At 43.3% G+C, this 11,510-nt stretch overlaps 1 protein-coding gene across 6 annotated transcripts in view; it reads left to right on the top strand.

Annotated features, from left to right (window-relative positions):
• Positions 1-1,508: 1,508 nt before the first annotated feature.
• The window catches only part of LOC144592686 (receptor-type tyrosine-protein phosphatase mu), a 606,124-nt gene continuing 596,122 nt past the window's right edge, over positions 1,509-11,510 (top strand). For all 6 annotated transcript variants that reach the window (XM_078397499.1, XM_078397500.1, XM_078397496.1 and 3 more), the window contains exon 1: positions 1,509-1,595. The gene's annotated coding sequence lies outside the window, so the exon portion shown is untranslated. The remainder of the gene's footprint in view (positions 1,596-11,510) is intronic.

Below are 11,510 nucleotides of genomic sequence, written 5' to 3'. Positions count from 1 at the left end.
CCAGGGAAGCATGTCCTGACCATCGGTCCAAGCCATTCTGTGAGTGCAGCTAACCCCAAGAGTTCTCACTCTGTCTATCTCTTGCCCTGGGCTTTGGTAACTTGCCAGGCCGCCAGCAGGCAGCGGCCAGGACCACACACACGAAAATACTGCCTGGTCCAAGGACAGGCAGTCAGCCACTCAAGGAGACAGAAGAGGTAGTTAACATAGAACCGTACAGCACAGTAACAGGCCTTACTTGGCGAACATGATGCCAGGTTAACCTAATCTCTTCAACCTGCACGTGATCCATATCCCTCCATTCCCTCCATTCACTGGTCAGTGATGATGGTCAGTGGGGACTAGGTGGGCTGAAGGGCACAAAATGCTGGGGTAACTCAGCAGATCAGACAGCATCTCTGGAGAACATGGATATTTCGGGAACATTTCGGGTCGCGAAACGGGCTGGAGGGCCTATTTCTGTGCTATACATTTCCTAATACTTTTAAGATCAGTCCCAATAGAGTTTATACTAACCAGTTGATTAACTAAAACCTAACCAGTTTGACCAAAGTGTTAGTCACCTGGTCTATTACTACCTACCTATCCAAAAGTTGTTTGCAAACACTCCCGTGAAGTGCCATGAATTGTTTACAATGTTGGAGGTGCTGTGTAAATGGAAGCAATTCTTGTTATTATCAATCACACCTCTTTTCTTCAGGGAATAATAACCTTTATCACAGGGCATGCTGCATTTTGTGGTGTTCTGTATAATTTTTAGGAAAGCAAACAAGATTTGAAAGCCAGTCATTATTGCAGAATGATCGAGGGACGACCTATAGATATGGGGCTTAGGAAGAATAAAAGACGGTTTATCCTTTATCTAGGTCTTTGTGGTCGGGACAGGTTGTGAGTGTACGAGGAAACAGCTGGAAATGCGATTGAATAAATGGAAAAAGATTAACCATGGAAATCATGCCTCAAGCATTTATTTATCACAATCAGAGAGAGTGCTGCCTATTCAGATTAGTGACGATATTGAGACTGACTTTTTCAATCTGTCTGAAAGTGTAAAAGCTGACAGCCGCAGTGGACACAATCAATCCGAGCTTTAGCTTCCGATGGGGACTGGCGGTGCAGAATTTGACTAAAGCCTTCCCGCATTTCCCAAATGGATTAGGCAGGAAGATTTTGGCCTTAAACAGGCAGCGGATGGAGAAGTCATCAGGCGTTGGTTTTAAATTACCTGAGATTGCTTTGTGGTTTCTGCCCTCTGGGGTGCTCGAAGACAAGATGTTCGTTTAAGGGACGAGCATTAGCACAGTGGTGGAAGATTGAGCAAAGAGCACGCTTGTAGTTCACTGCATGGAAGCTAAAAGGCTCACTCACACAGGGTCGCTAAAGCTGAGTAGGCAGAAGGCAAAGAAGGAAGGGGTATTGGAGTAACTTTAACGTTGTGTCAGGCGGGGAAACCCGTAGATGTTATTCCTGTATCTGCACTGAATGTGCCAACTCATGTGCCAATTGTTTTACAGCTGCTACTTGACCCACCACAAAATGTTGGCCTATCCAACCTCATGGAGAAAAGGACACAGGGTGCTGGAGCAACTAGGCAGGTCAGGCAGCATCTCTGGAGTACATGGATAGGTGACTTTTCGGGCATTTCGTTCCTGCACATTATGTTTTTACATGTTTAACTCCATTCCGGTGACTGGAGTTCTCGGTCTCAGAGACTTTAGACTTTACTTTAGACTTTAAAAATAAAGCACGGAAACAGGCCAGCGACACGTACACCAACATTATCCTACACACTAGGGAGAATTTGCAGAAGCCAGTTAACCTACACACCTGTACGTCTTTGGAGTATGGGAGGAAACAGGAGCAGCCGGAGAAAACCCACGTGGTCACAGGGTGAACGTACAAACTCCGTACAAACAGCACCCATAGTCAGGATCGAACTAGGGTCTCCGGCGTTGTAAGGCAGCAACTCTACCGCTGCGCCACCGTGCTGCTCCCGAGAAAGCTTTTCATTGAACAGTGACCATTAGAGACAATACCTGTGAAAATGTTGCAGCAACCCTGTCAATTCACAATTGACTGAGCATTGACCCTGTGGTTGAGTGTGGATCAGTGACGCAGCAGATGGTGCCTATGGTCACCGAACCGGTGGGATTAGTCATTGCAACCCCATCTTCCTGTCGAACTTCAAAAGTTCCTTGGCACCGCATGAATTTTTATTGCTGACGGAAAAGGTTACAGTAAATCACATTTACCAGGGGGACAAAAAGGTAAAACACTTGAAGGCCAAAGTAATGAATAAATGATATTTTCATGACAATTGCATCTCTCGATTGGGTTCTATGAGGGGAAAAATAATTAATTCCAGAAGCCATTGATTTTAATATCAAAAAGGGAAGCAATTTCCAGCAATTCACGAGCTGCCTCCCTATTCAGAGAAAAGAATTGAATAAGTCATCGGTTAAAATGAGAACTCATGAGCATTTGCCAATAACATCTGGACAATGACTGAAAAATGCCCAGGAAAATTATTGCAGATGCAAGATAATAGTTGTAATGTTGCGAACTGAAATGGTTTCCCAATTTGTTTTCTGAGTATTAGCTGATAGAATGTAAACCCATGAACCTGGAGAGGGCAGGAACGGGGTACTGATTGTGGATGATCAGCCATTAATACATTGAATAGCGGTGCTGGCTCGAAGGGCCGAATGGCCTACTCCTGCACCTAATGTCTATTGTAATTGTCTATTGAACTTGAGAGCAGTCAGAATTCTTTATAGCAAGTGTTGGAAAACAATTAATAATGTAGAGTTTTCATTAAGGTAGATAGATAACATATTTCTTTTGTAATGCAGTCTTAGGGAGTCTAATGGGAGTAACTTTGGAAACGTTTACAGTACAGGATCTGGAATCGAAGAAGGCAAACCAAAAAAGAGAAAATTATTAATAGAAAATGACAAGGATTTAAGCTGTCCTCGGGGCGCAATGTACACTGTGAGCTCTTTTACTGCAATCTATGATGGTCACATTATTCCTTTTATATCCATATCACTGCCCCTCTACAATAGTATAATAATTGGAAGAACACCGAGTCTTTTTGGAGTGTCTTTTTGCAAAGTTCATCTTTCCATATTAAAAAATATTGCAATGACCCAGTTCTGAGTAACTGGCACTGAAAATTGGCTTTCTTTCTTTCATATACCTTGCTCTTTTGTTTTGTGTTTGTCAGGAATGTAAACGGTGACAGCCTTTACAGGAGAACCCATTGCCTACCAACAGCTACATGGCCTGGTTTACTTTAGTTTTGAGATACAGCGTCCCACCGAGTTCACGCCGACCAGCGATCTCCAGATACTATTTCTATCCTACACACTAGGGACCATTTACAGAAGCTCATTAACCTACAAACCCGCACGTCTTTGGAGTGTGGGTGGGAACTCTCTGAGCACCCGGAGAAAACCCACGCGGTCACAGGGAGAACGTACAAACTCTGTACAGACAGCACCTGTAGTTAGGATTGAACCCGAGTCCCTGGCGCTGTAACAAAGTCTAACAAACTCTACCACTGCGCTACCGTGCCGCCACTGTGGCTAAAATCTCAGTGTGTGGTATGTGCATGATCTCATCTCAGGTTGAGGATGAGGTTACTATGGGGAGTTGGAGGAAGGGGCTTATGATGATGGGGAAATGCTACGGTAGATAGTTGAATTTCTCATTGCCACTCATTGTGAGGAAGGCTCCATTTGGTGGGCTTGTAGCCAGGTACTAGACCAAAGCACTCTAAGGGGAAAATTGTTGTCTGCTGGGGAATCCTGTTGCATTTTGATCTTATTCTGTGTTTGACCACCAAATACTCTGGTGTCATGCGAACGATATTTGGTCGATTGTCAATATTGCCATATGTACCCCTTTCTACTTCCCTTCTTGGAGTCATACAGCACAGAAACCGGCCCCTTGGCCCAACTTGCCCATGCCAACCAAGATGCCCCATCTATGCTAGTCCCACGTGCTCGCTTTTGGCCCATTTAATCTCTCTGAGTAACTTAACATTCTCTCTTTTCCTTTCACCTTCATGAAATCATACGGCTCTCCTTTAAACGTTAGCTTGGCAGAAGGTAATTTTTCAGTTTAAATAATTTTGACAGATAAACTCAATTATTTTCAGGCATTTATTTCTATTTTTATTGATTTGAATTTTCAGTATTGCACAAGGCTAGGAGTATGAGACACTTCATCAAGGACAGCAGACCATTTAAACCTTTACATGTAATCACCTGTCAAGATTCAAAAAGTCACTATGCATAAACAAATAATGCTCATCTTTCCAGCTGTAAATCAGAGTTGATTTGGCAGTTATGTTACATTTATAATGACAAAACACAGAAAAATACAAAATAAAGCCCAAGGTCTTTTGTAACGACTAAGTATCTGCAGAGTGGACCTGTTCTAGCAGGTCTGCTCTCCAGGGCTATCTGCTCTGCTTTAAAAAGTTTGACTGATGGACGATTCCATAATTAATTCTGATAATTAATGATAAAAATATATTTTTGTTGACTCTGAGCACGTGACAAAAATGGATGTTTATTGATGCTTACGTTTGAAAGATTACACCTGTCAGACCTCCTTGGGTAGATCTATGACAGTCACCTGCTGCACTCCCTGTGTTACCACATTTCACATTCTCACCGCTCTTTTGAGATTCCAAAAGGGATCACCATACCTGTAGAATATAATTATTCTTAGTTTAGTCTAATTTAGAGATATAGCGTGGAAACAGGCCCTTCGGCCCACCGAGTCCGCACTGACCAGTGATCCGCATGATAGCACTATCCTACACACTAGAGACAATTTACAACCTTTACCAAAGCCAATTAATCTACAAGCCAGTAACTCTTTGGGATATGTGAGGAAACCGGAGCACCCGGGGGAAACGAACAAACTCCGTACAGATAACACCCAAGGTCAGGATTGAACCTGGGTCTCTGGCATTGTAAGGTAGCTACTCTTCCGCTGCGCCACCCTTAGATCTCTTTAATTTTTTAATGTCTGCTATTGGAAATCTCCAAATTGATGGGACACCAAATGCACAAGCCACTTTCAGTTGGATAATCGTAGAGATGAGGAGTGAACCAGTAGGAGAGGGTATAGCCTCCAGCGCCGTCACGTTTGACTGCAGGAGGTGCCCCCCGGGGCATAGGTTGGGTGAAGAGAGGGACAAAATTCTTCTGCACAACCCACAAATGCACAGTTGCTATATTTTGGCACCGTTTACAAAGAAAAAGATAAAGTCTGAAGTCCGCTCCACATGCTAGAAGTACTGGAGTGTCCCTGACCCAGGTAAGCCCAGGTCAGCCCGAGGCTGCTGCAGGCCTGGGCTTACATGGGTCGGGGACACTCCAGTACTTCTAGCGTGTGGACCGCACTTCAGACTTTTTCTTCTTCTTTGTAAACGGTGCCAAAATATGGCAACTGTATTTGTGGGTTGTGCAGAAGAATTTTGTTTTGTTCATTGTCCTCATTTCTAGAACTTGATAATAGTTAATATAGCTTGGTTGGACACTCTCAGCTTTAAGGCAGAAGGCTGAACATTGAAGACCTTACCCACTGATGTTGATTGATTGAATGAGTTAAGAAGGATGAGGGGGAACCTCATTGAAACTTACCGAATAGTGAAAGGCCTGGATGGAATGGATGTGGTGAGGATGTTTCCATTAGTGGGGGAGTCTAGGACCGGAATAAAGGACGTACCTCTAGAAAGGAGATGAGGAGGAATTTCTTAAATCGGAGGGTGGTGAATCTGTGGAATTAATTACTACAGTAGGCTGTGGAGGCCAAGTCAATGGATATTTCTAAGGCAGAGGTTGATAGATTCTTGATTAGTGCGGGTGTCAGGGGTTATGGGGAGAAGACAGGAGAATGGGTTTGAGAAGGAAAGATAGATTAACCATGATTGAATGGCAGAGTAGACTTGATGGGCCAAATGGCTTAAATTCTGCTCCTAGAACATGAACTTACAAACTTATGAATTGATTGAAAGATACAGCATGGAAACAGGCCCTTCGGCCCACTGAGTCCGCACAGCCCATTGACACCCGTTCACACTAGTTCTATGTTATCCCATTTTCGTGTCCACTCCCCACACACAAGGGGCAAGTGTGGGAGGCAAATTACCCCTCAAACCTGTACGTCTTTGGGATGTGGGAGGAAACCGGAGCACCCGGCCGAAACCCACGGGGTCACGGGAACAACATGTAAACTCTGCACAAAAAAATCAATGCCTGTTATCTGCCCTGTAACTGGCAAAAAGCAGATTATTTGATCTTAAGGATAGCGGAGCCAGGAGGAACGGAAGAAGGCAGGAACGGGGTACTGATTGAGAATGATCAGCCATGATCACATTGAATGGTGGTCCTGACTCGAAAGGCCGAATGGCCTACTCCTGCACCTATTGTCTATCGTCTATTGACTCATATTAACCCCGCTTAAAAGAACTGCTTCACGAGGCCATGAAAGGGAAATCTTGAGCTAAGTGAACCTGAATGTGCCACATATAGCTACTTCATCATGCTGTCAGCCCTGTGTCCCTCTGTATGTCAGAAGTCACTTTTTCCATTAGTTCCCTGCAATCCTGGAGCTGATCAACTTCAGCATGTACTGCGGCTGACCCAAGCTTTCCTGTTATTTAAAGCTTCTTTGGCATGCTCCTCCATCAAATCCATTTTTACTGATTGACACGGGCTAACGGCGCAGAAAGCTCCCTACAAATCAAAGGAAAATGAAGCAGCAGTACAGCACACAGCATTACATCTTTATACGTGCCCGAAAAAAGGAAGGATGTGGGGGTGGCACGGTGGCGCAGCGGTAGAGTTGCTGCCTTACAACGCCAGAGACCCGAGTTCGATCCTGACCAAGGGTGCTGTCTGTATGGAGTTTGTCCGTTCTCCCCATGACCACATGGGTTTTCTCCAGGTGCACCAGTTTCCTCTCACATTCCAGAGATGCACAGATTTGTAGGTTAATTGGCTTTGGTAAAAACTGTAAATTGTCCCTCATGTGTAGGATAGTGCAAGTGTGCGGTGATCGCTGGTCGGTGTGAAGTTGGTGGGCTAAAGGGCCTGTTTCAGCGCTGTATCTCAAAACTATAAACTAAACTAAAATGTAACAGAAGGAGTACATTTGATCCATCATCTCTACCTGGCCATAACATAAAACAGTAGAGCACAGGAACTGGCCCTTCAACTCATGTTGGTGGCATTCTGAAGGAGCTTTCAAACTAGTCCCCCTCTTGCTGCAAATAGATGTAACTTCTTGCACTCTGTAGCAGTGTATGCAGTTGGTGTAACATTAGTCTCCTTACTTGCTTGGTTGTGCAATATATGTTAACCTAATCACCCCAGAGATCATTCTCGTAAACCTCCTCAGGATTTTCTCCAATGCCAGCACATTTCTTCTCAGATATGGGCCCCTCAGATACATGTGGTCTATGATATACTCAGGTAATCTAAGTGAGATGAAGGTTTATCCTTCCATCATCCTTGTTGGGCAGCCACTTCCAGAACTGAGCATGAAAACATAAATCCCTTAACTTCTCTCCAATTCCTCATTCTTAAAACTCTGCTTCCTTGCTATTAACATCTCTGCATTTCATTTAGCCTAAGCATCTTAACATCTCCATTCAGCTGTTGTATCCTAAAATAAACAACCCCCATCCCAGCTAATTTTTCCTGGTAGTTAACCTTTCCTGTTCCCAGTAGAATCCTTTTAACCTTCACTAAACCCTCTCTGTCACGTTCCCTATTATGTGGTGAACAGGCCCATTCACAGTGCTCGAAGTGTGGGCTCACCAGAGTTTGCTTCAGCTCCAACATGCCCTTATTATTCTTTTCCTCTGAAACAAACCACCCCGCGGAATGACGGACACTGGACAAAGAACTGTGGGAGGGGTCCGAACTGTGCCCTCAAAGTCGGCCGCAGGAGACACCCTCGGGGAACAAGGGCTGAAGTGGGCTGGAAACATTCAACATTCAGCATCTATGGAGAGAGAAACAGAATTAAAATTTCTGGGCCTCTGCCTAACCTGTTGAGTGTTCACAGCATTTTCCGGTTTTATTTCAGATTTCCTGCATCTGCAGTTTCAGTTTTCATTTACATCTCATTTTATGTAAAATTTGCACTAACTCAAGCCATCTCACAGGACTATGCAGGCAAAAACAGGCCTCCAAATAGTTGTCGCAAATGTAGTACTGTACACAGTAACATCCCATCATAAAAATAACAGAACAAAGGTACCAATTCATCCTTTAGTTTATGCAGCAAATGCTGGTGGTAGTCAGTTTGTTAATGCTGACTTCCATGTGTGTAAATCACCAAGTTGTGCATCTTGCGCATGGAACTGGGGCTAAATTTTTCCCAACCATCTCTTACTGAGGGCTGTGCCTCTAAAACTAAAACCATCACTAAAACTCAGTGGGTCAAGCAACATCCCTGGAGAATGTTGGGTGATGTTTTGGATTGTAGCAGAGGGGGTGGGGGAGAAACAGGTGCAAGTCCAGGAGGGAAACATGGAACGGAAGGAGGGGGGGGGGAGACAGGGAAAGGGGGGCTATTCCTGAAGTTGGTCACAGGATAGAAATTGGGCAGAAGCAGGTATTGTCAATCTAAATTAAATCCCCAAATTTCAAAAGTGGGACAGGAACCGTAGAACCATTGATCAATGATATCGTGACCCAGAGGTGAAAGTTTAGTCAGTGACTCAGATGGTCATTGAGTCTAATCGCACTTTCCCCATCTGTAACCTTGCTTCCATATTTTCTCTGTTCACTTCCCCTGGTTCTTAACTCCACTGCCAGGGCACAGTTACAGCAGTAAATAATGGTCAAAAACTTTGAAGATTTTGTCTTCAATGATGTTCGAAGCCTGAAGCTCGCAATCTTCAGCCTTCAGTGCAATATTTTCAGGTTCAAATAAATAGCGTGTCAGAATGGTACATCATTAAGATAGAAATAATCGCTTAGCCATTTTGAAACTGGCAAAGAGCACTGCGAACCATTTCATAGGAAAACTTGAAAATGCTTCTACAGTTCTTTTGAGATTGAATATCAAAAGTATTTGGGAGGCTAATTAGATAGTGTGTCATTTTAGACATGTGAATGGGAGATGGACATCTCGATCGCTGATAGCTAAGATTTTCCAGAATAATACCAAGGATGAGTCTTATATGCGAGAGAAAATGATGAAAATGGAGCTGGATTTAGAAAGGACTTGATACCGTTTTCAATTATGAGAAGCTTTGATGTTAAACAATCACTAGAGTGTTTCCTCTAATCAGCGAGATCATAACTGAAAACAAAAATGATTATGAAAACAAAAAAACAAACAAAACCATCAGAACTTTTTTGATTGAAAGGTACAGCGTGGAAACAGGCCCTTTGGCCCATCGAGTTCACAGCAGCCATCGATCACCCGTATGCACTAGTTCTATGACATCCCACTTTGTCATCCACTCTCCACACACTTGGAGCAATTTACAGAGGCCAGTTAATCTACAAACCCACACATCTTCGGGATCTGGGGGGAAACCCACCCAGTCACAGGTAGAACATGCAAACTCCATACGGTGAGCACCCTAAGTCAGGATCGAACCTGGGAGCTTTTCTTTTCATACCATGATCAATGAAAGAAAGGTGGAAGCAGATTCATAGTGTTAAAGGGAATCTTTATTCAAATTAAAAATAAACATTTAATAGGCTATGGATAGCACAGCTCAGATATGATGAGCAGAATGGCCTTCTTTGGTACAATGTTTCTATGGTTATTCTTTCTGTGTCATTTTATGTTGTGTTTTCGGTATATTGATTAGTATCCAATGTGATATCCAGACAGAATTTGTGCAGAATATTACAACTAATCCCAACAATGATAACTCTCAGACCAACATGATTATTTGTTTACAGATAGACTATGCCATACCGTGGAATATCAAGCTTCAGTTTGCCTAAGGCAATTGGGCAGGGAGACAATGTTACTAACTAGTTCATTAGGGTAACTAAAAAAAATGTTCTGATGGCAATTCTTCCTCTGGTTATCCTTCCTGCTTGTGCACAAGCATTTGGCTTCCCAATACAGGTGCAGGAATAGGCCAATTAGTCTTTCGGCCCTTGATTCTTTATTCAAGGAGTTCATGGCTAATCTGTGACTGAAGTCCTCCCTGCCATATTCCCTATTGCCCTCGCTGACAAAATCCATCAATTTTATAACCTTGCAAACACTCAGCAGGTCAGGCAGCATATGTGAAAAGAGAAACAGAGTCATTGTTTCAGGTCAGCCTGAACACCTTCCGTTGCTCACAGAACCATGTTCTAAATTTGTACCACTTTTTGCATGCAGAAGTGTTTCCTAACTAGAATTAGAATTCAGTGAAGTGATCTTTGGATTTGAAGTAATTTCAGAGGAACTGGTGGATTTAAATTCAAGCATTAAATAATATTGCAATAAAGCAAAACTGGTAATGGTAATGTCACGGAACAGTAGGAAATATTCTGACCAGAAACGTCACCCTTCCCTTTTCTCCAGAGATGCTGCCTGACCCACTGAGTTACTCCAGCACTTTCTGTCTATCTCCAGATTGGCACAGTGGCTCAGCGGTAGAGTTGCTGCCTTACGGCGGCAGAGTCCCGGGTGCGATCCCGACAATGGGTGCTGTCTGTATAGAATTTGTACATTCTCCCTGGGTTTGCTCCAGATGCACCAGGTTCCTCCCACATTCCAATTTGTAGGTTAATCAGCTTCTGTAAATTGTCCCTGGTGTGTAAGATAGAACTAGTGTACGGGTCATTGTTGGTCAGCACGGACTCGGTGGGCTGAAGGGCCTGTTTCCATGCTGTATCTCTAAACTAAACTAAACTAAACTAAACAAGCCAATGGTCTATTAAAATAATGAGTTCAGGGGACATTTAGAATAGAAAAACACCAGGTTTACCATCAGTTGATTTCAAAAAAATAAGTTTGAAGCATTTTATCCTTCAGATCTTCTTTGGAAGAATTGCAGTTTAAATTGACAGTTCTCTCAAACAGCCCTGAATTAGAAGCCACTCACAAATCAAATCCTGGAGCAAAAATCCCTTGCAGGAAATCCTGCATTCAAAGCTAAATTTATTGGAACATTGTTTATGAGCGGAAGTCATTTTTGATTATGATCAGGGTGTGTTTACACTTCATGATTAGCAACAATGCTAAGTGGGATTTGGTTGTAAACTTTGCATGATGTAAGGCCTGAATCAGAGTGAGACTCCCTTTCCTGTGCATTTTTGCCTCAGCGTCACATCTCAACCGTGCCTCTGCTGCAGCCTTGCTTTTAACTAGAACCAAGATCCACTCCACTATACCGCAGCAGTTACAGCTTAAATGGACTTCCAAACTACCTGCCTACTTTCTTTACTTTCTTCCATTCCCCCCCTCTCTCTGAGAATGCGCTTAAAAACCATTTCTCTCGTCACCATAGCAACCTATTTGGC

Source organism: Rhinoraja longicauda, chromosome 4 (genome assembly GCF_053455715.1).
Source record: "Rhinoraja longicauda isolate Sanriku21f chromosome 4, sRhiLon1.1, whole genome shotgun sequence".
NCBI classification, from domain to species: Eukaryota; Metazoa; Chordata; class Chondrichthyes; order Rajiformes; family Arhynchobatidae; genus Rhinoraja; species Rhinoraja longicauda.
The sequence above is the reverse complement of the archived record's forward strand: the minus strand, read 5'-3'. Positions and strand labels throughout refer to the sequence as shown.